The 24,178-nt window shown below is 40.5% G+C and overlaps 1 protein-coding gene across 2 annotated transcripts in view; it reads right to left on the reverse strand.

Moving 5' to 3' along the window:
- ADCY7 (adenylate cyclase 7) overlaps nt 1-24,178 on the reverse strand; it is a 722,067-nt gene that overhangs the window by 589,500 nt on the left and 108,389 nt on the right. Inside the window, exon 1 of one of the 2 annotated variants that reach the window (XM_053699558.1) lies at nt 3,813-3,896. The exons of the other annotated variant lie outside the window; for it this stretch is intronic. The gene's annotated coding sequence lies outside the window, so the exon portion shown is untranslated. Of the gene's footprint in view, nt 1-3,812; nt 3,897-24,178 lie in introns of those variants that run through there. 2 annotated transcript variants of the gene reach the window in all.

Genomic DNA, 24,178 nt, shown 5'->3' on the forward strand with positions numbered 1-24,178 from the left:
AGAGGAGGCATTAAGTGTTGCTGTCACAGTGCACACTAATGAGATAATTCCTAGTCCTACCTACTGTCAGTACTCAGCCCGCTGCCCGCCCCTACCTGAGTTAAGTGACAGTCCTCCACATAGTCTCCGGCTGTCTCTGTCACGACTCGCCACTGACTGAACTCCTTCTTCTTCTCCTACACCTGCTGCCGCCACAAGCCATGCATGCGCCAATGTTAAAAAAGCTTCAAGCGGCACTTTCAAGTTTATTATTTTTTTTTTAAATGATTAGCACGCCGCATAGTCAGTGCATCCACGGCAAGTGCCGCCCCTCAAAATCTGCCGCCCTAGGCACTGGCCTCGTTGGCCTATGCCTTAATACGCCCCTGTACCAAGGTAATAAGGGTCTGACAAGATAGTAGACAGAAAACATTATCTAAAGGCAAAGGAGACAGTATTTCTGTAGCAAAAGTATACTGACAAAAATGGAACCTCATTTTTAAATGTTATACAGTCCTCCCAACGATTAGTGGGTCACTTTTGGACCCCAGAATTCTTAAAGAAGCTGGAGGATGGAAACTGCTAAATCTTAAAGGCCACTTTTGGACCTTAATGATCAATGTATTTAAAGCATATTAATGGTAATTATATGGCAACTTATTAATAAGACTAATAACAGCATGTGAAGGTTGATAAATTATCTTAATTGGCTGCTTACATGTCTGGAAATGATAGTAGCGTGACTTAGTATGTAGTTTTCTTTGGGAGAGAGTACATTTGGCCATTTTAGGTTATATATCCTTTTCTAACTCATTGGTGCTATCTATTTAACCCTAAGAGGTGGGGGTGGACATAGGTTAGCGATAAGAAAAAGCAAACAGAATATGTGCTGGGATGCAACAGACAATTTGCTCTTTTACGCCATTGTAAGCTAACATACAGGAAGTCGTATGTATAAAGCAGATATCAGGTTCTTTACTAAAATTAGAGATTAATAAGGTTAGGTGACCCTATATCATGCCCACAAGTATATATAAGGTATCTGTTCCCCCTATAAAAGTAAAGGTGGAGGGACAACTTAAAATGTACGTGTAATAATTATGTAGGCTTATTCTAGGAGGTTGCTATGACCTAAGAATCATAAAGTCCTTGATAGAGTGCTTATATAACGGGAATCGGGAATCATTTAGTGAACTCATCAGTACCCCAAATGTAAGTTAGATCCAAAAGGTTAAGGCTGCCACACCACCCTGTCTTGGTCGCAGACAACGCGGTGGGGTCTAGAAGTTTATTACGTTAGTATACACATATAACAGAGATTAGCATAATCTGTGTATCTTCGTTTCCTCTGAAAATAGGGTAAAACTTTACATAGGTGACATCCCAGCCTAAATTATTATCGGGTGTTGAAAAAGTCCAATAAAATTATAGACAGCATTGCAGTCATATGACTATTACAACAAAGGCTGAATTAAGTAGAAGTTAGTAGTATTAATAGAGCATCTATCCCGAATCTATTTCTCATAGTTTACCCTGAAAATAGGATATAACATCCCAGTTTGTATTATTATCCGATGCTGAGAGTCCAATAATAGAAAGTCTCTTAAATATGAAGAACTAGACAACATTGCAGATGTAAACACAAAATGCTGAACTAAAATTTACATTTACAGATTATATATATACTAATGATCCAGAGTTAATCTTTAGTCTCCAAACTTAGTCTGTGGGGCAGCAAGTGTGCGTTTTAATAGAATACTTTTGGACACCCACTACTCACCGCCTTAGATTAGTCAAAAGTTATATCAACCCACACTTGATCTCAGAAAATGGATGGTGATTTTAGTATACTGAGACCTAAGGCACAGGCTGGAGTATGTTTGTCCATAGAAGACCATGTGTCTCCACAGAGTGGGCATCCAGCCACTACTGACTCCCTGTATATAACCTCTGAGGTGAGATGGGGCCAGAGCCAATACCCCGATCGAGTCGTGTGTTCTCCAGTTAGCCTCCAGTGTCAGCCCAGTTGGCGCCATGTTCCGGATCTCTGGGTCTATTGTGTATTTCCTGGAGCTAGGCGGCGATGCAGGACTTGGATGATCATAAATCTCAGCGCGGATCCGCTCAATCTCAGCAGCCATCGCAATATGCGGTATCGCAGCAGCGATGCCTAAGGAAGTGGATAATCGCCATTGATGCGTGACTCCAGTAGTGGATTCCGTAAGAGTTGTGGATTCCGTAAGTGTATCTCTGCTTCCCTTGTTGTTGTGAAGTAAGCCGACTCCATCAGTTTCTTGGCTGCAATTCTGGGATAGGTAGGTAGCGGGTTCGTCAGAGTTACGTTCAGGCGACAGGCTCTCTAGTAATTGAAGATGTCCTGTCATGCTGCTAAAATGGTCATCCAGCAGCTGTTGTACACAAGCCTCCCATCTGTCTAAGACAATTGAAGGTCTTAAGGCAGCCGAATCTTGATATTTGTCCTTCAAGCACATGCTAAGTAGATGTGAGATTAATGTACCTGTGTCGCTCTCGGTAAAGGATGTTTTAGCAGTCTCCTTTATATCTCTTCACCCGGGAATGCCCGGTATATATACATATATCCAAATAGATAATTTGTGATCATGGATGTAAGGGAATTCTAGTGATATTTTTTAGATTATCTTATCAATTCTCAGAGCTACTGAAGTTTCAGTCTGTCATGGCTGCCGGTTGGACACGCCCCCCCAATTCATCATATTTTTTAAAAAAAATTTATAGTAAATTATAAGATATGATGAAAAAAAATGGTATCTTTAGAAAGTCCATTTAATTTTATTATTGTGTGACTGTCCCTTAGAAACTATGGGGCATATGTATCAAGCTCCGTATGGAGCTTGATGCCCCGTGTTTCTAGCGAGCCTGCAGACTCGCCAGAAACAGCAGTTATGAAGCAGCGGTCACAAAGACCGCTGCTACATAACCTGTCCACCCGCTCTGAGCAGGCGGACACACAGCGCCACAATACAACCCGATCGAGTACGATCGGGTTGATTGACACCCCCCTGCTGGCGGCCTATTGGCCGCGAGTCTGCAGGGGGCAGCGTTGCACATACAGCTCTTGTGAGTTGCTGGTGCAATGCTGAATACGGCGAGCGTATTGCTCGCCGTATTCAGCAAAGTCTGGCGGACCTGATCCGCACTGTCGGATCAGGTCCGCCAGACTTTGATAACTAGAGGCCTATATGTTTAACCCCCCTAAAATGGATTGTTTTCAAGGTGTCCTCAGCAGAACGCAGCAGGTAATTGGTGGATACATGCGTGTGCCTCTTCTAATTAGTTCAATGGCTAAATCCTGCTCAGCAGCAGCAAAGCAATGCAATAATATCTAGATATAGCATATGTTCCATTAGAATTATGAAAACCTTTTGTTTTAAGAATGTTTTATACATTTTGTAATATTTAGAGACAAGCACATTTAAACACTAAGCAAGTAAAAAAGAAGCAAGTTCTTAGTATTATTTTATATACACACATATATCTATATTAAAACATTTTTTTAATAAAACAAGGTTCCCTTTTAGCGAATAGAGATACATTAAAATTACTATTATCCTAGTAGATTTAAGTCTTTGTAAATAATATTTCTTATTCCACAATATTCTTACATTTATTATAATTTTTTTTTACTCTGACTTATATGACACAATTTGTAAATGATCTAAACATGGAGAGGAAACATTATATATATATATATATATATATATATATATTATTTTTTGGTAAAGATGCATATAAACATGTAACCTAGAGCACAGAAATATATAGATTATACAGAGGCACAAGCATTGACTCACTTTTAAAACACAGGTGCAGGACGTGTCATTCATCCTAGCATAAGGGAAGATATTTCCAGCATCCCATAAAATCTACACAGGCTGAGATAGCTGAACCCTCCTCTGGGGAAAATGCAAGCTCTGTGCAAGCCTCAGCAACTTCTTATTCTTCCAACTTCCCCTATTATGTAACTGTCTCACTGCCAGCATGAGTTAAAGAGGAAGATCTTTTTTTCTTTTTCTATCTTTTGCTAGTAGCAGGAACTTGCAAGAACTTCCAGAATTGAAGTGATTAAAGGGACAGTAAAGTCATAATTAGACATTTATGATTTAGACAGCACATACAGTTTTAAACAATTTTCCAATTAACTTCTATTATTTAATTTGCTTCCTTCTCTTGTTATCCTTTGCTGAAATGTTTATCTAGGAAAGCTCAGGAGCAGCAAACAACCCTAGGTTCTAGCTGCTGATTGGTGGCTACATACACACACACACACATATATAAATATATATTTTTTTTTTTCATACATATACACACACCGATTGTCATTGGCTCACCCATGTGTTCAGTTAGAAACCAGTAGTGCATTGCTGCTTATTCAACAAATAATACCAAGAAAATGAAGCAATTTTGATAATAGAATTAAACTGGAAAGTTGTTTAAAATTGTATGTTCTACCTAAATCATGAAAGAAAAATTTGGGGTTTCATGTCCCTTTAAGCTAAAGTCAAAACTTCAAACATGCAATTATAAAAGCAAAACAAAATCTATATCATAAAAAACTAAAATTTATGCTTACCTGATATATTTATTTATTTCCGGATATGGTGAGTCCATGGCTTGAGTAATTACTGTTGGGAATATCACTCCTGGCCAGCAGGAGGAGGCAAAGAGCACCACAGTTAAACTGCTAAGTATCACTCCCTTACTCACAACCCCCAGTTATTCGACCGAAAAGAAATGGAGAAAAAAGAGTAACACAAGGTGTAGAGGTGCCTGAGGTTATAGTCAAAAGAACAACGGTCTTAAAATAAAAGGGTGGGGCCGTGGACTCACCATATCCGGAAATAAATTTATAAGGTAATCATAAATTTTGTTTTTCTTTCCTAAGATAATGTGAGTCCACGACTTGAGTAATTACTGTTGGAAACCAACAGATAAATAGGGAGGGACAAAACAAGCAGTCCTAAACAGAAGGAACCACCGCTTGAAGAACCTTTCTCCCAGCTCTCAGCTGAGGCAAAAATATAACATTTGTAAAATTTAGAAAAAGTATGTAGAGAAGACCAAGCTGCAGCCTTGCAATTTTGTTCCACAGAAGCTTCATTTTTTAAAGCCCAAGAAGAGGAAACAGCTCCTGTGGAATGAGCCGTAATTCTCTCAGGAAGCTGCCGTCCAGCAGTCTCATAACAAAGAAAGTTCTTGGGCTTGTGATTAACAGCGACGACCTTTATTGTGCATACAGGGTCCAAATCAGCAATGTTTCGGGCAACAAACTTAGCCCTTTTTTAAGCTTAACAAAGAATGAATAAAGACAGTGATTAAATAGCCATAATGGCGCCAAACAATTGTGTTCAACATAACATGTTGCCATTTAATGGTATAATGTGAATATTCCAAGAAACACAATGTTGCAATAGTGATACAATATATCCATTAAAACAATTGCAATAGTGCCATATAATAGATAGTGCATGTATGTGTATATATCATTTTTGATGTGAAAAATCAAAAGTAGATACTTGTTTTTGTATTACAGTACAACACTAGAAGTTTTCAGATTAACAAAATTGTTCGTAAGTATTGGCATATTTTACAGAAATGCCATCCAGAGATTAAAGCATTTGCTGAACCCCCGATGCCAGCTTACAAAATAAGTCCGAATATGAAAGACAGATTTTGTTACTACCTACATTGGCCTTAACCAAACATTCAGAGAACTATTACTGGCCAAGTACATAGAGGTTGTTTTCCATGTTTATCATGCATCAATTGCAATTCTATGATTAAAGGTGACAAGTTTTGTCACCCATACAGGGAGTGCAGAATTATTAGGCAAGTTGTATTTTTGAGGATTAATTTTATTATTGAACAACAACCATGTTCTCAATGAACTTAAAAAACTCATTAATATCAAAGCTGAATAGTTTTGGAAGTAGTTTTTAGTTTGTTTTTAGTTATAGCTATTTTAGGGGGATATCTGTGTGTGCAGGTGACTATTACTGTGCATAATTATTAGGCAACTTAACAAAAAACAAATATATACCCATTTCAATTATTTATTTTTACCAGTGAAACCAATATAACATCTCAACATTCACAAATATACATTTCTGACATTCAAAAACAAAACAAAAACAAATCAGTGACTAATATAGCCACCTTTCTTTGCAAGGACACTCAAAAGCCTGCCATCCATGGATTCTGTCAGTGTTTTGATCTGTTCACCATCAACATTGCGTGCAGCAACAACCACAGCCTCACAGACACTGTTCAGAAAGGTGTACTGTTTTCCCTCCTTGTAAATCTCACATTTGATGATGGACCACAGGTTCTCAATGGGGTTCAGATCAGGTGAACAAGGAGGCCATGTCATTAGATTTTCTTCTTTTATACCCTTTCTTGCCAGCCACGCTGTGGAGTACTTGGACGCGTGTGATGGAGCATTGTCCTGCATGAAAATCATGTTTTTCTTGAAGGATGCAGACTTCTTCCTGTACCACTGCTTGAAGAAGGTGTCTTCCAGAAACTGGCAGTAGGACTGGGAGTTGAGCTTGACTCCATCCTCAACCCGAAAAGGCCCCACATGCTCATCTTTGATGATACCAGCCCAAATCAGTACTCCACCTCCACCTTGCTGGCGTCTGAGTCGGACTGGAGCTCTCTGCCCTTTACCAATCCAGCCACGGGCCCATCCATCTGGCCCATCAAGACTCACTCTCATTTCATCAGTCCATAAAACCTTAGAAAAATCAGTCTTGAGATATTTCTTGGCCCAGTCTTGACGTTTCAGCTTGTGTGTCTTGTTCAGTGGTGGTCGTCTTTCAGCCTTTCTTACCTTGGCCATGTCTCTGAGTATTGCACACCTTGTGCTTTTGGACACTCCAGTGATGTTGCAGCACTGAAATATGGCCAAACTGGTGGCAAGTGGCATCTTGGCAGCTGCACGCTTGACTTTTCTCAGTTCATGGGCAGTTATTTTGCGCCTTGGTTTTTCCACACGCTTCTTGCGACTCTGTTGACTATTTTGAATGAAACGCTTGATTGTTCGATGATCACGCTTCAGAAGTTTTGCAATTTTAAGAGTGCTGCATCCCTCTGCAAGATATCTCACTATTTTTGACTTTTCTGAGCCTGTCAAGTCCTTCTTTTGACCCATTTTGCCAAAGGAAAGGAAGTTGCCTAATAATTATGCACACCTGATATAGGGTGTTGATGTCATTAGACCACACCCCTTCTCATTACAGAGATGCACATCACCTAATATGCTTAATTGGTAGTAGGCTTTCGAGCCTATACAGCTAGGAGTAAGACAACATGCATAAAGAGGATGATGTGGTCAAAATACTCATTTGCCTAATAATTCTGCACTCCCTGTATACAGGCAGGAGGTATATTATTAAGGAATATTTGACTTGTAGATCAAGATATATTATTTATGCCATCAAATGTCCATGTTCCTTATTATATATTGGACAATCTACTAGAGAGGCACTTGAAAGGATATCTGAACACAAGTCAAATATCAGATGCAGTGATAAGGATGCACCTGTCTCTTCTCATTTTTTGGAGGCGGGGCATAATATTAGCCAGCTTTGATTTCAGATCATTGAGCAAGTGCATATACCAAGAAAAGGTGGTGATAAGGAGATGTTATTAATGAATTGTGTACTTTATGGCCTAAAGGGCTTAATAGGGAGTGCAATTGGTCAGCTTTTTGGTAGCATATATTCATATATTAATATATTAATACATTCATTTGTTTAGGATTCCAAATTTTATGTATTCTACATGATAGGGAATTATGAAGGTTCATTATATTTTTTCTGAATAATATTTTTTTCTGAATATCCATTTATTATTATTTTTTTGATTGAATGTTATATGTGGTGATTATGTATTTTTTGAATCTCCATGTATAGATTTTTTTTAGAAATGATTCAATTGTTTTTATGTCATTTAGATTATGTATTCGCAATATATATTAACCCCTTGAGTGCTAACAACGGCTCTGAGCCGTCGCAGAGCTTCTCACTCAGGTGCTAACGACGGCTCAGAGCCGTCACTAGCACCCTCCCACCTTGAGGGAGATCTGGGGGCTGACAGGCATCGCCGGGGCTTCCCGTTTTGAGTGGTGACGTCACGTGCAATGACGCAACTTTATGTAAAAAAGACAATGAACAATATAGGGAAAGGGGGCATGCTGCTTAGAAGCCTGTATCTCAGGTATCTAAGCAGCTACAGACCCCCAAGACCCACCATTAGAAAGGTAACCGCCTAACCTTTCCAATGGTATAAGTCTAAGTGTGGATCTGAAATGAACAGAAAAAAAGTAAAAAAAAAAAAAAAAAATGTAAAATTAAAAAACCCTCAAATGTGCTTAGCACCCAGGTGGGAAAGTGCTTAGCACTCAAAGGGTTAAAAGTATTAACCCCTTAACGACCAACAACGTATGGGGTACGTCCTGCAAAAAAATGCAGTTAATGACCGTACGTCGTTGGTCTTTGAAAGCAGTGGAAGCGATCCTGAACACTTCCAACTGCTTTCATGTTATAGCAGTGATGCCTCGATATTGAGGCATCCTGCTATAACATTTTTTAGCCGTCTGATGCAGAGACAGCCACCCTGTGGCCCTCTCTGCATCGGCCATCAATGGCTATGTTCGTTGGTGGGTGGGAGCTGATCCAGGGAGGCGGGTGGGTGGCCATCGGTGGGAAGGGGGGCGGGATCGAGTGCGCACGCGTGCGCGGGTGCGCGCGCGGGAATGGGAACCCTACACTATGGAACAACAAGTAAGGTGGTACTTGGTGGGAGAGAGGGTGGGAACATTATACATTTTAACGATCTGGGAGGGTGGGAGGTTGGGGGTTGAGGGGGGGCAGCTACACTACAGAAAATAGTAGTTTTAAAATAATAAAATAAAAAATGTGATAAAAAACATTTGATTTCAAACTGGGTACTGGCAGACAGCTGCCAGTACCCAATATGGCGCATAATAAGGCAGAGAGGGGGTTAGAGAGCTGTTTGGGGGGGATCAGGGAGGTTGGGGGCTAAGGGGGGATCCTACAGAGCAGAATTATTTTTTTTATTTTTTTTAAATCCCCAAAAAAACTCTTATTTTAGTACTGGCAAACTTACTGCCAGTACTTAAGATGGCGGGGACAATTGTGGGGTGGGGGAGAGAAGAGAGCTGTTTGGGAGGGATCAGGGGGTGTGATGTGTCATGTGGGAGGTTGATACCTACACTAAAGCTAAAATTAACCCTACAAGCTCCCTAATTAACCCCTTCAATGCTGGGCATTATACACGTGTGGTGCGCAACGGCATTTAGCTGCCTTCTAATTACCAAAAAGCAAAGCCAAAGCCATATATGTCTGCTATTTCTGAACAAAGGGGATCCCAGAGAAGCTTTTACAACAATTTATGCCATAATTGCACAAGCTGTTTGTAAATAATTTCAGTGAGAAACCTAAAATTGTGAAAAATGTAACGCTTTTTTTTTATTTGTTCGCATTTGGCGGTGAAATGGTGGCATGAAATATACCAAAATGGACCTAGATCAATACTTTGGGTTGTCTACTACATTATACTAAAGCTAAAATTAACCCTACAAGCTCCCTAATTAACCCCTTCAATGCTGGGCATAATACACGTGTGGTGTGCAGTGGCATTTAGCGGCCTTCTAAATACCAAAAAGCAATGCCAAAGCCATATATGTCTGCTATTTCTGAACAAAGGGGATCCCAGAGAAGCATTTACAACCATTTATGCCATAATTGCACAAGTTGTTTGTAAATAATTTCAGTGAGAAACCTAAAGTTTGTGAAACAATTTGTGAAAAAGTGAACAATTTTTTTTATTTGATCGCATTTGGTAGTGAGATGGTTGCATGAAATATACTAAAATGGGCCTAGATCAATACTTTGGGATGTCTTCTAAAAGAAAATATATACATGTCAAGGGATATTCAGGTATTCCTGAAAGATATCAGTGTCCCAATGTAACTAGCGCTAATTTTGAAAAAAAGTGGTTTGGAAATAGCAAAGTGCTACTTGTATTTATTTCCCTATAACTTGCAAAAAAAAAAACAAAGAACATGTAAACATTGGGTATTTCTAAACTCAGGACAAAATTTAGAAACTATTTAGCATGGGTGTTTTTTGGTGGTTGTAGATGTGTAACAGATTTTGGGGTTCAAAGTTAGAAAAAGTGTGTTTTTTCCATTTTCTCCTAATATTTTATAATTTTTTTATAGTAAATTATAAGATATGATGAAAATAATGGTATCTTTAGAAAGTCCATTTAATGGCGAGAAAAACGGTATATAATATGTGTGGGTACAGTAAATGAGTAAGAGGAAAATTACAGCTAAACACAAACACTGCAGAAATGTAAAAATAGCCTTGGTCCCAAACGGACAGAAAATGGAAAAGTGCTGTGGTCCTTAAGAGGTTAAAGGGACACTGAACCCAAATTTTTTTCTTTCGTGATTCAGATAGAGCATACAATTTTAAGCAACTTTCTAATTTACTCCTATTATCACATTTTCTTCATTCTCTTGGTATCTTTATTTGAAATGCAATAATGTAAGTTTAGATGCCGGCCCATTTTTGGTGAATAACCTGGGTTATTCTTGCTGATTGGTGGATAAATTAATCCACCAATAAAAAAGTGCTGTCCAGAGTGCTGAACCAAAAAGAAGCTTAGATGCCTTTGTTTTCAAATAAAGATAGCAAGTGAACAAAGAAAAATTGATAATAGGAGTAAATTAGAAAGTTACTTGAAATTGCATTCTCTATCTGAATCACGAAAGAAAAAAATTGGGTTCAGTGTCTCTTTAAATTAAAATTTTTTATAAATATTTGTACACTATGTTCACATCAAAAATGATATATACACATACATGCACTATCTATCATATGGCACTATTGTAATTGTTTTAATGGATATATTGTATCACTATTGCAACATAGTGTTTCTTGGAATATTCACATTATACCACTAGATGGCAACATTTTATGTTGAACACAATTGTTTGCCGCCATTATGGCTATTTAAACACTGTCTTATTCATTATTTGTTAAAGGACCAGTCAACACAGTAGATTTGCATAATCAACAAATGCAAGATAACAAGACAATGCAATAGCACTTAGTATGAACTTCAAATGAGTAGTAGATTTTTTTTCTGACAATTTTAAAAGTTACGTCTATTTCCACTCCCCCTGTACCATGTGACAGCAATCAGCCAATCACAAATGCATACACATACCATGTGACAGCCATCAGCCATTCAGAAATGCATACACACTTATTCTTGCACATGCTCAGTAGGAGCTGGTGATTCAAAAAGTATAAATATAAAAAGACTGTGCACATTTAGTTGATGGAAGTAAATTAGAAAGTTGTTTAAAATTGCATGCTCTATCTGAATCATGACAGTTTAATTTTGATTGAGTGTCCCTTTAAGCTTGAAAAAGGGCTAAGTTTGTTGCTCGAAACGTTGCTGAATTGGACCCTGTATGCACAATAAAGGTCGTCACTGTTAATCACAAGCTGGAGAACTTTCTTTCTTATTGATGTGCTGGGCTTGGTAAGCCCTCTCCATGTCTTGTGAGTGGTGGGTGCTGTACTGCATTTGCTTGTTACAGCAGTCTTATAAGCCAAACTAATTATACTTCGTAACAAAAAGGAAAGAGTAGTAGCAGTAGTTTTCTGACCTTTACGTTTCCTAGAGAAACAGACAAAGAGGGCAGAGGACTGGCGAAAATCCTTAGTCGCCTGTAAGTAGAATTTAAGAGCACATACAACATCCAAATTGTGTAACAAACGTTCTTTGGAAGGAGGAGGATTAGGACACAGAGAGGGAACAACAAATTTCCTGAATGATATTTCTATTAGAAACAACCTTAGGAAGGAAACCTAACTTAGTACGAAGAACTGCCTTATTGGCATGAAAAATAAGATAAGGGGAATCATACTGCAGAGCTGAGAGTTCTGAGACTCTTCGAGCAGGAGAGTTAGCAACAAGAAACAAAACCTTCCAAGATGACAACTTAATGTCTATTGAATGCAACAGCTTAAAATGGAGCCAGCTGTAAAACATTAAGAACAAGGTTAAGGCTCCAAGGAGGAGCAACAGACTTAAAGACAGGTCTGATTTTGACCAAAGCCTGACAAAAAGATTGCACATCCGCCAAACATTTATGTAGTAAAACTGATAAAACAGAAATCTGACCATTCAGGGTACTGACTCACAATCCCTTCTCCAGGCCATCATGAAGAAAAGATACAATTCTAGGAATTCTAATTCTACTCCAAGAGTAGTCCTTGGATTCACACCAATAAAGATATTTACGCCAAATCTTATGGTAAATCTTTCTAGTAACGGCTTGTGAGCCTGAATTATGGTCTCAATGACCGACTCACCACGCTTAGACAGAATTAAGTGTTCAAACTCCAAGCAGTCAGCTTCAGAGAAACAAGATTTGGATGAAGGAAGGGACCCTGAATCAGGAGGTCCTTCCTCAGTGGTAGTCTCCAAGGTGGGAGAGATGACATCTCCACTAGGTCTGCAAACCAGATCCTGCGAGCCACGCAGGGGCTATTAGAATCACCGACGCCCTCTCCTGTTTGATACGAGCAATGACTCATGGATGGAGAGCAAACAAAGGAAACAGGTATGCCAACCTTAAAACCCAAGGAACCGCCAGAGCATCTATCAGAACGGCCTGCTGATCTCTTGACTTTGAACCGTACCTTGGAAGCTTGGCATTCTGACGGGACACCATCAGATCTAACTCCGGCACCCCCCATTTGAGGACTTAGCTGGAAAACACCTCTGGAAGGAGTTCCCACTCCCCAGGATGAAAAGTCTGTCTGCTCAGAAAATTCGCTTCCCAGTTGTCTACTCCTGGAATGTGGATGGCAGATAGACAGCAATTGTGGATGTCTACCCACTGAAGAATCCGAGTAACCTCCATCACGGCTAAGGAACTCCGAGTTCCTCCCTGGTGATTGATGTAAGCCACAGAGGTTATGTTGTCTGACTGGAACCTGATAAACTGGGCTGAGGACAAATGAGGCCAAGCCAATAGAGCATTGTAAATCGCCCTCAACTCCAAGATGTTGATGGGAAGAGCAGACTCCTCCCGAGTCCAAAGGCCCTGAGCTTTTAACAAGTTCCAAAATGCTCCCCAGCCCAGCAGGCTGGCGTCTGTGGTCACGATCACCCAGGAAGGTCTTGAAAGCATGTGCCCTGAGACAGATATTCCTGAGAAATCCACCACGGGAGAGAGTCCTTTGACAACTGATCTAACTCTATTCTCTGAGATAGATCCGCATGGTCGCCATTCCTTTGTCCAAACATACACAACTGGAGAGCTCTCAAATGGAATGATGTCCATGGAAGCCACCATTAGACCGATTACCTTCATGCATTGAGCCACTAAAGGATAAGCAGTAGCCTGAAGAGAGGCAAGTGGAAATTATTTAGTTTTTCCTAACCTCATCAATAGAGAATCTTTTAGAATCCCTAAGAACACTACTCTTGTAGCAGGGGATTCACATTCCATCCGTGGGAACAATGAAAAGACAACAATATCTATGTGTGAGATTTTGCTTGTTGAAAAAAATGGCGCCTGAACCAATATGTCGTCCAGGTAGGGTGCCACAGCAATTCCACGAGAATGGATCACTGCCAAAAGAGCACCCACAACCTTTAAAAAACAGAATTTATGTTTACCTGATAAATTACTTTCTCCAACGGTGTGTCCGGTCCACGGCGTCATCCTTACTTGTGGGATATTCTCTTCCCCAACAGGAAATGGCAAAAAGCCCAGCAAAGCTGGTCACATGATCCCTCCTAGGCTCCGCCTACCCCAGTCATTCGACCGACGTTAAGGAGGAAAATTTGCATAGGAGAAACCATATGATACCGTGGTGACTGTAGTTAAAGAAAATAAATTATCAGACCTGATTAAAAAACCAGGGCGGGCCGTGGACCGGACACACCGTTGGAGAAAGTAATTTATCAGGTAAACATAAATTCTGTTTTCTCCAACATAGGTGTGTCCGGTCCACGGCGTCATCCTTACTTGTGGGAACCAATACCAAAGCTTTAGGACACGGATGAAGGGAGGGAGCAAATCAGGTCACCTAAATGGAAGGCACCACGGCTTGCAAAACCTTTCTCCCAAAAATAGCCTCAGAAGAAGCAAAAGTATCAAACTTGTAAAATTTGGTAAAAGTGTGCAGTGAAGACCAAGTCGCTGCCCTACATATCTGATCAACAGAAGCCTCGTTCTTGAAGGCCCATGTGGAAGCCACAGCCCTAGTGGAATGAGCTGTGATTCTTTCAGGAGGCTGCCGTCCGGCAGTCTCGTAAGCCAATCTGATGATGCTTTTAATCCAAAAAGAGAGAGAGGTAGAAGTTGCTTTTTGACCTCTCCTTTTACCAGAATAAACAACAAACAAGGAAGATGTTTGTCTAAAATCCTTTGTAGCATCTAAATAGAATTTTAGAGCGCGAACAACATCCAAATTGTGCAACAAACGTTCCTTCTTCGAAACTGGTTTCGGACACAGAGAAGGTACGATAATCTCCTGGTTAATGTTTTTGTTAGAAACAACTTTCGGAAGAAAACCAGGTTTAGTACGTAAAACCACCTTATCTGCATGGAACACCAGATAAGGAGGAGAACACTGCAGAGCAGATAATTCTGAAACTCTTCTAGCAGAAGAAATTGCAACCAAAAACAAAACTTTCCAAGATAATAACTTAATATCAACGGAATGTAAGGGTTCAAACGGAACCCCCTGAAGAACTGAAAGAACTAAGTTGAGACTCCAAGGAGGAGTCAAAGGTTTGTAAACAGGCTTGATTCTAACCAGAGCCTGAACAAAGGCTTGAACATCTGGCACAGCTGCCAGCTTTTTGTGAAGTAACACAGACAAGGCAGAAATCTGTCCCTTCAGGGAACTTGCAGACAATCCTTTTTCCAATCCATCTTGAAGGAAGGATAGAATCTTAGGAATCTTAACCTTGTCCCAAGGGAATCCTTTAGATTCACACCAACAGATATATTTTTTCCAAATTTTGTGGTAAATCTTTCTAGTTACAGGCTTTCTGGCCTGAACAAGAGTATCGATAACAGAATCTGAGAACCCTCGCTTCGATAAGATCAAGCGTTCAATCTCCAAGCAGTCAGCTGGAGTGAGACCAGATTTGGATGTTCGAACGGACCTTGAACAAGAAGGTCTCGTCTCAAAGGTAGCTTCCATGGTGGAGCCGATGACATATTCACCAGATCTGCATACCAAGTCCTGCGTGGCCACGCAGGAGCTATCAAGATCACCGACGCCCTTTCCTGATTGATCCTGGCTACCAGCCTGGGGATGAGAGGAAACGGCGGGAATACATAAGCTAGTTTGAAGGTCCAAGGTGCTACTAGTGCATCCACTAGAGCCGCCTTGGGATCCCTGGATCTGGACCCGTAGCAAGGAACTTTGAAGTTCTGACGAGAGGCCATCAGATCCATGTCTGGAATGCCCCACAGTTGAGTGACTTGGGCAAAGATTTCCGGATGGAGTTCCCACTCCCCCGGATGCAATGTCTGACGACTCAGAAAATCCGCTTCCCAATTTTCCACTCCTGGGATGTGGATAGCAGACAGGTGGCAGGAGTGAGACTCCGCCCATAGAATGATTTTGGTCACTTCTTCCCTCGCCAGGGAACTCCTTGTTCCCCCCTGATGGTTGATGTACGCAACAGTTGTCATGTTGTCTGATTGAAACCGTATGAACTTGGCCCTCGCTAGCTGAGGCCAAGCCTTGAGAGCATTGAATATCGCTCTCAGTTCCAGAATATTTATCGGTAGAAGAGATTCTTCCCGAGACCAAAGACCCTGAGCTCTCAGGGATCCCCAGACCGCGCCCCAGCCCATCAGACTGGCGTCGGTCGTGACAATGACCCACTCTGGTCTGCGGAAGGTCATCCCTTGTGACAGGTTGTCCAGGGACAGCCACCAACGGAGTGAGTCTCTGGTCCTCTGATTTACTTGTATCCTCGGAGACAAGTTTGTATAGTCCCCATTCCACTGACTGAGCATGCACAGTTGTAATGGTCTTAGATGAATGCGCGCAAAAGGAACTATGTCCATTGCCGCTACCATCAAACCTATCACTTCCATGCACTGCGCTATGGAAGGAAGAGGAACGGAATGAAGTATCCGACAAGAGTCTAGAAGTTTTGTTTTTCTGGCCTCTGTCAGAAAAATCCTCATTTCTAAGGAGTCTATTATTGTTCCCAAGAAGGGAACCCTTGTTGACGGAGATAGAGAACTCTTTTCCACGTTCACTTTCCTTCCGTGAGATCTGAGAAAGGCCAGGACGATGTCCGTGTGAGCCTTTGCTTGAGGAAGGGACGACGCTTGAATCAGAATGTCGTCCAAGTAAGGTACTACAGCAATGCCCCTTGGTCTTAGCACAGCTAGAAGGGACCCTAGTACCTTTGTGAAAATCCTTGGAGCAGTGGCTAATCCGAAAGGAAGCGCCACGAACTGGTAATGCTTGTCCAGGAATGCGAACCTTAGGAACCGATGATGTTCCTTGTGGATAGGAATATGTAGATACGCATCCTTTAAATCCACCGTGGTCATGAATTGACCTTCCTGGATGGAAGGAAGAATTGTTCGAATGGTTTCCATTTTGAACGATGGAACCTTGAGAAACTTGTTTAAGATCTTGAGATCTAAGATTGGTCTGAACGTTCCCTCTTTTTTGGGAACTATGAACAGATTGGAGTAGAACCCCATCCCTTGTTCTCCTAATGGAACAGGATGAATCACTCCCATGTTTAACAGGTCTTCTACACAACGTAAGAATGCCTGTCTTTTTATGTGGTCTGAAGACAACTGAGACCTGTGGAACCTCCCCTTTGGGGGAAGCCCCTTGAATTCCAGAAGATAACCTTGGGAGACTATTTCTAGCGCCCAAGGATCCAGAACATCTCTTGCCCAAGCCTGAGCGAAGAGAGAGAGTCTGCCCCCCACCAGATCCGGTCCCGGATCGGGGGCCAACATTTCATGCTGTCTTGGTAGCAGTGGCAGGTTTCTTGGCCTGCTTTCCCTTGTTCCAGCCTTGCATTGGTCTCCAAGCTGGCTTGGCTTGAGAAGCAATACCCTCTTGCTTAGAGGACGTAGCACTTTGGGCTGGTCCGTTTCTACGAAAGGGTGGTTTAGGGGCCCTTCAGAACCATTATTATCAGCGTCGTCATGCTCTTCAGTATCTAAAACAGAGCAGTCGCGCTTACGCTGATAAGTGTGCATTTTGGCTAAAATGTTTTTGACAGAATTATCCATTACAGCCGTTAATTGTTGCATAGTAAGGAGTATTGGCGCGCTAGATGTACTAGGGGCCTCCTGAGTGGGCAAGACTCGTGTAGACGAAGGAGGGAATGATGCAGTACCATGCTTACTCCCCTCACTTGAGGAATCATCTTGGGCATCATTGTCATTGTCACATAAATCACATTTATTTAAATGAGAAGGAACTCTGGCTTCCCCACATTCAGAACACAGTCTATCTGGTAGTTCAGACATGTTAAACAGGCATAAACTTGATAACAAAGTACAAAAAACGTTTTAAAATAAAACCGTTACTGTCACTTTAAATTTTAAACTGAACACACTTTATTACTGCAATTGCGAAAAAATATGAAGGAATTGTTCAAAATTCACCAAAATTTCACCACAGTGTCTTAAAGCCTTAAAAGTATTGCACACCAAATTTGGAAGCTTTAACCCTTAAAATAACGGAACCGGAGCCGTTTTAAACTTTAACCCCTTTACAGTCCCTGGTATCTGCTTTGCTGAGACCCAACCAAGCCCAAAGGGGAATACGATACCAAATGACGCCTTCAGAAAGTCTTTTCTATGTATCAGAGCTCCTCACACATGCGACTGCATGTCATGCCTCTCAAAAACAAGTGCGCAACACCGGAGCGAAAATGAGGCTCTGCCTATGATTTGGGAAAGCCCCTAAGAATAAGGTGTCTAAAACAGTGCCTGCCGATATAATCTTATCAAAATACCCAGATTAAATGATTCCTCAAGGCTAAATATGTGTTAATAATGAATCGATTTAGCCCAGAAAAAAACTACAGTCTTAATAAGCCCTTGTGAAGCCCTTATTTACTATCTTAATAAACATGGCTTACCGGATCCCATAGGGAAAATGACAGCTTCCAGCATTACATCGTCTTGTTAGAATGTGTCATACCTCAAGCAGCAAGAGACTGCTCACTGTTCCCCCAACTGAAGTTAATTCCTCTCAACAGTCCTGTGTGGAACAGCCATGGATTTTAGTAACGGTTGCTAAAATCATTTTCCTCATACAAACAGAAATCTTCATCTCTTTTCTGTTTCTGAGTAAATAGTACATACCAGCACTATTTTAAAATAACAAACTCTTGATTGAATAATAAAAACTACAGTTAAACACTAAAAAAACTCTAAGCCATCTCCGTGGAGATGTTGCCTGTACAACGGCAAAGAGAATGACTGGGGTAGGCGGAGCCTAGGAGGGATCATGTGACCAGCTTTGCTGGGCTCTTTGCCATTTCCTGTTGGGGAAGAGAATATCCCACAAGTAAGGATGACGCCGTGGACCGGACACACCTATGTTGGAGAAAAATTCTGGGAGCCGTGGCTAGACCAAATGGAAGGGCCACAAACTGGAAATGTTTGTCCAGAAAGGCAAATCTCAGGAATCTGTGATGGTTCCTGTGAATAGAAACATGAAGATACGCATCCTTTAGGTCTATGGTTGCCATGAACTGACCCTCTTGTACTAAAGGAAGAATGGAGTATATAGCCTCTATCTTGAAGGATGGAACTTTGAGAAACTTGTTTAGAAACCAAGTCTAGAATGGGACGGAAAGTTCCCTCTTTTTTGGGAACCACAAATAGGTTGGAGTAGAACCCACGACCTTGTTCCTGCACTGGAGCTGGAACTATCATTCCCAGGGAGGAAAGATGTTGTATACATTTCAAGAACGCCTCTCTCTTTATCTGGTCTGCAGGTAATCTTCAGAGATGGAATCTGCCTCTGGGAGGAAAAGTCATGAATTCCAATTTGTAATCCTGGGATACTATGTCCACAGTCCAGGGATCGGACATCTCGTATCCAGGCTTGAGAGAACTGAGAAAGTCTGCCCCCCAACTGATCAGATCCCGGATCAGGGGCAAACCCTTCACGCTGATTTGGAATCAGCTGCAGGTTTCTTTGATTGTTTTCCCTTGTTCCAAGACTGATTGGGTTTCCAAGAAGACTTGGATTGTTCCTGCTTGGAAGAAGAAGGGGAAGGCTTTCCTATGAAGTTACGAAAGAAATGAAAATTACTCTGACGTCCTTTAGGCCTATTCTTCTTATATTGGAGATAGAAAAGACCCTTTTCCACCCGTAATATAAGAGATAATTTCTGCCAAACCGGGTCCAAACAAGGTTTTGCCCTTGTAAGGAATCGCTAGAAGCTTGACTTTAGAGGAAACGTCCGCAGACCAGGATTTCAAACATAATGCCCTGCGGGCTAGGACAGTGGAACTAGAAGTTTTAGCTCCTAGTCTAACAACCTGTAAAATGTAATCTGCAATAAAGGAATTGGCCAATTTAGGAGCTTTAATCCTATCTTGAATTTCATCAAAGGAAGTCTCTACTTGAAGAGAATCAGACAAGGTGTCGAACCAATAAGATGCCGCACTAGTCACGGTGGCATTACACACCGCAGGTTGCCATTGGAGACTTTGATGAACATAAATCTTTTTCAAATAAGCCTCCAGCTTCTTGTCCATCTGATCCTTTAAAGAGCAGCTATTCTCAATAGGAATAGTGGTTCTCTTAGCCCCTTCAACTTTGGGTCCAGTATACCAAGGGTCTTTAATGGAGTCCTCGACAGGAAACATTTTCTTAAAAATGGGAGACGGGGAAAAAGACACCCCTGGTTTCTTACATTCCTGTGAGATAATCTCCCTAGCACGGTCCGGCACAGGAAAAACCTCCGAAGTGGAAGGTTCATAAGAGAAATTATTACGTTTACTAGATTTCTTAGGAGTGACAAAGACAGTGGTATAAGAGTCATCTAAAGTAGCTAAAACCTCCTTTAACAATACACAAAGGTGTTCAAGCTTAAATCTGAAGGATACCACCTCAGTCTCAGAAGAAGAAATTATACTGTCCAAATCTGAGATTTCAACCTCAGAAAGTCCCAATTTATCTTCCTCATCAGACTTATGAGAAAGGGCAACTTGGGAAGCAGAACTGAAGACAGACGCCTTACTTTCTGAATTTCTAGATTTCCTCTTGCGTTTTCCCTGTAATCTGGGAATGGCAGCTAATGTCACAGATACCGCTGAAGATACCTGGGCAACCATTTCTACTTTTAAATAAACTCCACATTGAGGCTTAGGACGTAGCAGGAGAAAGCCGAGGTATTTTAACAGCATCATCCTGAGAGACATTAGGCTCAAAAATGTTACCTTTATTTTGCAAGGTTCTCTTGACACATGAAGAACAATTTTGCATAGGAGCTGCAATTTGTGCATCTAAACTAATATGCATGAATTCATGAGAGCAGGCTCTTGCTCCATATCAGACATGTTGTGAAACAGTAAATAAATGTTTACAGATAAGTTTCAAAGATTTTAATATTCAATTAAAATAAGCCAAGGAAAAAATACACTTTAAATGTTATCCCAAATTAGAATCAATCCCCAACTAAAATTATGTGAGAAAAGTTAAAGGGACACTGAACCCAATTTTTTTCTTTCGTGATTCAGATACAGTATGCAATTTTAAGCAACTTTCTAATTTACTCCTATTATCAATTTTTCTTCGTTCTCTTGCTATCTTTATTTGTAAAAGAAAGCATCTAAGCTTCTTTTTGGTTCAGAACTCTGGAGAGCACTTTTTTATTGGTGGATGAATTTATGCACCAATCAGCAAGGACAACCCAGGTTGGGCCGACATCTAAACTTACATTCTTGCATTTCAAATAAAGATATAAAGAGAATGAAGAAAATTTGATAATAGGAGTAAACTAAAAAGTTGCTTAAAATCTCATGCTCTATCTGAATCACACAAAAAAAATTGGGTTCAGTGTCCTTTTAAGAAAAAACAAACATCAAATAAACTTCTAAAATACCCCTCAGGCAACCCCATACCTCAATTATTGAGGTGCCTTACCGGATCACCCAGAAATGGAGAAAAACAACTTTGTCCTCAGAAACGTTATTAAGCAAAGCAGGTCATGTGACCGCAACTGCCGAGTTCAAATTAATGCTGCAAAACAGAGAAGCACTACTTCCTGGTACACTGAATACAAGAAATATCCTCAAACTGGACAGTTAAAAATGTTGCATAGTTTTATTTTAGAGCAAAGGGGAAATGAATAAGCTGCTGAAATAGAAAATTCAGCCTTACTTTCAGTTTAAACTTGTATTGTTTTATTAAGTAAATATATGTCAGAAAATAAAGCCTAATAAAAATATTTTACCCTTTCTTTTTAAAAGAGTTTAAATGTTAGTCTCACACATGCTAAAGTGCCTGCTTCATTCCCCAGTGTAACCCATACAACAGGATTATCTATGTCCCAATAAAAAAGCAGTGTTTTTTAATTTGTTAAGTGCATGGTCTCCCCAACTGGAAGAAAAAGCACTTACCTGCTCCGCTGTCCGGCATGTAGACAGTTACAAGGTATGAGAGGACACAGTTCCTCACAGAGACCTTTGAAAAAGAAAGAACAGAGTAGCCAACTCTGGCTTTCTAAACTAGGGCAGCAATTGTTAGGAAAACGCAGTAAGTAACTCTTTACAAGTTCCTAACTGCTTTAAGGCTACCACCACCCGACTGCAAGGAATGACGTGGAATACAGCTTTACCCCAAATCTTGCTTGAGGATGAAATCAACATTTTTCTTCAGACACCTTCAGACTCAAGCCGTGGACTCACCATATCTTAGGAAAGAAAGTTTCTTTTTATATGCACAATTTTTGAGACACCAGTTTCTACTGAGCACAAGCAAGAGATATAAAAAAATCTGTTTCATTGTAATAAAACTAAGCAGTATGTTATATGGGACAGTAAAGACAAATGTCATAATTCAGATACAGCATGTCATTTTTAACAAATGTTTAATTCTTATCACATATGCTTTGTTCTCTTAGTATCCTTTGTTGAAGATATGCTTTGTTTCCATAGTATCCTTTGTTGAAGAGTAAATCTAGGAAGGCAGCAGTTTTGCAACATTGTAGCGCTATTCTATATTGTTGCAAACACAGTTGCAGAGTGCTCAAGATATGTGCATGCTCCTGAGCTCATATAAGCCTACCTAGAATTCAACAAAAAGATACCAAAAGAACAAAGCAGATTTGATAATAGAAGTAAATTGGAAAGTTAATCAGAATTGCAAGCTCTGTCTATATAAATAATATTTTATTTGACTTCATTGTTCCTTTAATAGAAATCATTACAATATGTATTGTTCATCATTTTAAAAATATTGTTTTACCTTTTATTTTTTAACTTCATTTGTGCAGGGTCCATTACGTCCTGTGACAAGGGGGCTGTGGGCTCTACCAGAGGGCAAAAGGAGGAGCTTCCCCTTTTAAGTGGTTGCTAGGAGACATATGCACTAACTTTCACTGTGCTCCAACAACAGGAAGTCAGTTTCTTGGCCATGTTCAGTAGGGGACTTTTGCTGCAAAATCATGTCCCAGGATCCCTGAGGAGATCTTAAAGGGACAGTCTACTCCAAAATTGTTATTGTTGAAAAAGATAGATAACGCCTTCAATACCCATTCCCCAGCTTTGCACAACCAACATTGTTATATTAATATACTTTATAACATATAAACCTTTACAATTCTGCCCGATTCTAAGCCCCTGCAGGCTTCCTTTATCAAAGTGCATTTTTATAGCTTTTCACAGCAAGACACTGCTTATTCATGTGTGCCATAGATAGCATTGTGCTCACTTCCGTGGAGTTATTTATGAGTCATCACTAATTAGCTAAAAGGCAAGTTTGTGAATAGCACTGAGATAAGGGGGCAGCAGTCTGCAGAGGCTAACATACAACGTAATAGAGGTAAAAAGTATATTAATATAACTGTGCTGGTTATGCAAAACTGGGGAATAGGTAATAAAAGGATTATCTTTTTGAAACAAAAACATTTTTGGAGTAGACTGTCATGACAGCTCCCTTCCATGATAGGAAAATTTGGCGACCATGTCCCTTTAAATACAATGCTCATAAAGTTAAAAAAAAGTAAACCTAAAAAAAGAAGCAGATTGTCACTATGTAAACAGTGGCTACATTAAGAATGTCTAAGTGCTCATTTTGCAAGAAAAACATAATTTATGCTTACCTGATAAATTCCTTTCTCCTGTAGTGTAGTCAGTCCACGGGTCATCCATTACTTATGGAATATATCTCTTCCTAACAGGAAACTGCAAGAGAATTACCCAGCAGAGCTGCTATATAGCTCCTCCCCTCACATATCATACTCAGTCATTCGACCAAAGCAGACGAGAAAGGAGGAACCATAGGGTACAGTGGTGACTGGAGTTTAATTAAAATTTAGACCTGCCGTAAAAACAGGGCGGGCCGTGGACTGACTACACTACAGGAGAAAGGAATTTATCAGGTAAGCATAAATTATGTTTTCTCCTGTTAAGTGTAGTCAGTCCACGGGTCATCCATTACTTATGGAATACCAATACCAAAGCTAAAGTACACGGATGAAGGGAGGGACAAGGCAGGAACATTAAACAGAAGGAACCACTGCCTGAAGTACCTTTCTCCCAAAAATAGCCTCCGAAGAAGCAAAAGTGTCAAATTTGTAAAATTTTGAAAAAGTGTGAAGCGAAGACCAAGTCGCAGCCTTGCAAATCTGTTCAACAGAGGCCTCATTTTTAAAGGCCCAGGTGGAAGCCACAGCTCTAGTAGAATGAGATGTAATCCTTTCAGGAGGCTGCTGTCCAGCAGTCTCATAGGCTAAGCGTATTATGCTACGAAGCCAAAAAGAGAGAGAGGTAGCCGAAGCCTTTTGACCTCTCCTCTGTCCAGAGTAAACGACAAACAGGGAAGAAGTTTGACGAAAATCCTTAGTTGCC

The sequence above is a fragment of the Bombina bombina genome, chromosome 1 (assembly GCF_027579735.1).
Source record: "Bombina bombina isolate aBomBom1 chromosome 1, aBomBom1.pri, whole genome shotgun sequence".
NCBI lineage: Eukaryota > Metazoa > Chordata > Amphibia > Anura > Bombinatoridae > Bombina > Bombina bombina.